The sequence below is a fragment of the Echinops telfairi genome, unplaced genomic scaffold, assembly GCF_000313985.2.
Source record: "Echinops telfairi isolate 266 unplaced genomic scaffold, ASM31398v2 ScPeMD7_7473;HRSCAF=8511, whole genome shotgun sequence".
NCBI lineage: Eukaryota > Metazoa > Chordata > Mammalia > Afrosoricida > Tenrecidae > Echinops > Echinops telfairi.
This window is the reverse complement of record NW_022111377.1, coordinates 9281469-9285269: the sequence shown is the minus strand read 5'-3', so window position 1 is coordinate 9285269 and position 3801 is coordinate 9281469. Positions and strand designations below refer to the sequence as shown.

The 3801-nt window shown below is 40.8% G+C and overlaps 1 pseudogene; it reads right to left on the bottom strand.

The window, feature by feature from the left end:
• Nucleotides 1-2332: 2332 nt before the first annotated feature.
• On the bottom strand, nt 2333-2747 carry LOC101661661 (annotated as a pseudogene).
• Nucleotides 2748-3801: the final 1054 nt, after the last annotated feature.

The window sequence follows — 3801 nt, the reverse complement described above, 5'->3', positions numbered from 1 at the left end:
TAGTAGTCTGGCTTGCTGATTTGTTGTAGAGGAGGACTAACCTACACCCCTTATCCTATAACTGCAACCCCACATAGCCCCTCTTTGAGAAACCCCTGTGGGTTGTAAAAGAGCAGTGCCAATGATATCCAAATAGCCTCTCAGGCTAATATCTCCCTACTTTATCACATCACAGCCTCTTCCCACCACATTCATTTTGTTTTCCTGCCAAACTAGGTTCCTGGTAGAGCTTGTTACACAAGTTCAAGCCTCGGCACTAGCTTTTCCCCTTCTCCCTAGAAGACCAAGACTACAGATGGGACATCCTAGAAACCAAGCCAATAAGCCCGCTCCCACAGTTTGTGTTGTTTGCCATCTGTCACCATTACTTAGAAAACTTGAAACCCATACTCTAGGCCAAGATGACAGGATGGATGATAAGTCATCTCTTCCCTTGATCCATCTCCTGTACTTTTAAGCTTCTGCCCTCCCCTTGGCTCTTGGCATCACCCATCTACCTACCCCTTGCCATTCCTTGCCTGTGGACTGTAGCCTTTCACAGAGGCTTTAAAATTGGACATCTGTACACCCAACAGCTTAAAAGAGTAGCAAATAAAGATTCTCCTGGCTTGTTTTCTTGTTTAGGATCTCTCTGTCTTGGCCAAGGTACCTCTAGGATGTCCTATTGGTGTCCCTCTGTCTCTTGTCTACCTCTGCAACACGGTTCTCTAGTTTCCACACTCTGTTGTACATAAATGGGCTACCCAACCATAGGCATTTCTTCACACACAATAGATAATGTAAAGAATACACAGGATGCAAAGGGACTGGAGCAGGTTAAACTTGATGAAAAGCTCAGCATGGGTTGGAGTGGCATATATGAGCATCATTCAGCTTAGTCACTTTAGCCAAGTATGTCAAGGGTTATGGTCTGAGGTGCTGTACAGGTTGGCAAAGAAAGTTCTTCATAAAATATCCCTTTCTTCAGTTAGATTTCTTATGAAAAGATGATATTGACCATCAATGGAGCTTTAGAATTTTGAGGTCTTAAAACTTTCCACTTTATTCTAAAAATAAATATTGAATATATAGGATGTGAATCCAAAGGTGATAATATTTGAGAAATTAATAAAATTGCTCTGTAAAGATAGGGTGGGCTCTGTGTTTAATGCAAACACCTGCAGAATGGAGCATGGTTTTGATCCCAGGGGGCATGTGTGGTCACTATTTAGGGCAAGAAGTCCAGGCCATGAACCTCACATGCTTTTCTCAACACTGTTTCCTCTTCTGTTTCAGAACAAAGATTTGCCAAAGAGAAACACAGTCCAGTCTAAGGCGCTAGAAACCTGTTACTGCTGTCTTGCACATTGATGCATCACAAGGAAGAATTTCAGCTTCTGTCCAGTGTGTGAACCATATTCATTCACCTACCTCCAAATTTCCTAGTGGCTCTGCTGCTTTTATTTAGAGAGGGCATTGATTTGGCTTCCAGAAGCTTGAGCTACAGAATGGTGAGTACTATAGAGACCTAGGATATTTGCATATACAGAGCAAGGTTAGATAGGAGTTCTTGGGACACTATGCCCCAAGACCTGAGCTTCCTCCGTAAGATAAAGGCATTCGAGTGGCAGGGGACAAGGCACTGAGTTTTATGAAGCATTCTTCTGCTATCAAATTCTTATGTGGTTTCCAGCACTGGACTACTGTGATGAGCTTCCTTATTTGACTTGGGGCTAGATACATAAGGTGTCAACATCATAATGTGGGCCTTGGTTCATTGTGATGGACAACAGAACTTCCCGAGCAGAGTCTGGAAAAGAAGCTCTACCAGAGGATATGAATTATCAGGAGTCACCTTGCTCCATCACTACTGTTATCTTTATTCCCTTCAGGCATTGAATTATTTTCGAGAAAGTTCTAAAAATGGCAGATAAAGCTCTTACACTATTTAGAGACTCATTCCACTCAGAGCCTCATGAAAGGAATTAGTCTGATGACAGTATGTTCAGCTGTTCAATATGCGGGAATTCCCTATTCCTGGTTTTTATTGATTGATGGTAATGGTTGGCCTTGGACACATTCCTCAATGATTATGACCCTTTGTACAACAGAAGGAAATCATTCCGTCTTGCACTATCTTCACAATGACTAACATAATTAACCTCATTATGGTGCTATTGTTAAAATACAGCCATTGAAGGTAGTCTTTTTTTTTTTAACCAATCATGTCCTTTCCTCTGGACAATTCCATCCCTGTAACATGCTCCATGTGGGGTGGAGGTGGGGGGATGATATTTCAGCATCCTTGCTTTTTTGGGGGGGCAGTTTAAAACCTTTATTAGATAACCAACCACTAGTTTTCATCCAGGTTGACTGTCTGTAGGTTTTTGAAAGTGGTGACAGGCACGTAGGTAACCAATGTGTGGAACTTGTTTGGGGACTCTTCGTCCTCATTAGGTTTCCTGGACAACCGCACACGGATACGGAATAGAACATTCCTGATTCCTTTGGCCCACACAGCTTTGTTGAGCCTGGTGTCGTACATCGGGTGTCCCCATCTCCTTCATGGCAAACTTCCGAATCTCCTTGAGCGTCCGAGGGGCACGTTTCTTGAAGCCCATGCCATGAATGCGCTTGTGAATGTTGATGGTGTACTCTCTGGTCACCACCTCGCTGATGGCCGAATGGCCCTTCTCACTGCCCTTCTTCACGGGAGCAATAGCGCCGGGACCAGCCCGGAAAAGAGCATCATTGCTTTTTAATACCATTGGCCCTGTACTTCTAAGGGATCAAAAATTAAAACAAAAAGTACAAACTCATTGCCATAGAAAAGATTCCAACTGCTGGCAGCTTAAAAGAGAGGGTAGCACTTTTCCTGTGAGTTTTGTACACTGTAACTGTGTATGGGAATAGAAGGCCTTGTCCTTCTGTGAAGTGGCCGGACGTTTCAAATGACGGACCCAGCAGTTAGCAGCCAAATGTGCCACCAGTGCGCCTTCTTCCAAGGTAGATTTGTTTATTCTTCTTCATGTCTGTGGTCGATTCAACATTCTGCAACAGTACCACAACATTCAAATACATTGATTTACATTCTTACTCATTGTAATTTTTTTTTAAAAAAGGATATAGGGTGATCAAAATATGGCTCAAGCCAAGCTCCCCTTAGTCCAAAGTGACATCTTTGGGATTTCAGCACTTTAAATAGAACCTTTGTGGACTCTTGCCCATAAAATATATGTTTTGATTTCTGGATCCATGTAAAATGTAAATCTTGATTTCAAATTATGCACAAGCTATTTATTACTTATTGGTTCAGTTGTGAAGCTTTTACATTTCTTTATGATGTGTTATAATCAGTACTCAATGCTATAATCTTTGATCATCAGACATTTCTTCATATTCTCTTCACTTTTCCTAGTGGCTCTGCTGCTTTTATTTATAACAACAATAATAATTGTCTTTGTACATCAGTTAATATGTATTTATTAATGCGATTGTCTCTCATCTTGATACCATGTTCTCCATGTGTATGTTTTCAGATTATTAAGAAAAAAAAAGATTAAATATGTACAGTATCTTTCTGATTTTAAATTATACCACATCTTGTTGGTTTGTTTGAATAGCTTCTTCTTTTCCTTTACTGTAAGGATTTCCATAAGCACAATGAGAAGCCAAACATTTTTGTGATATTATCTCACAGAATCTTATTCACGTATCATCTGATATCACCACAAATTTCAGAAGTTCTCATTCCCAGAAGTTTTTTTCAATACATCTTGAATTTCTGGCAGTTGTGTTGATCTAGAATTACAGCTGTTTTTG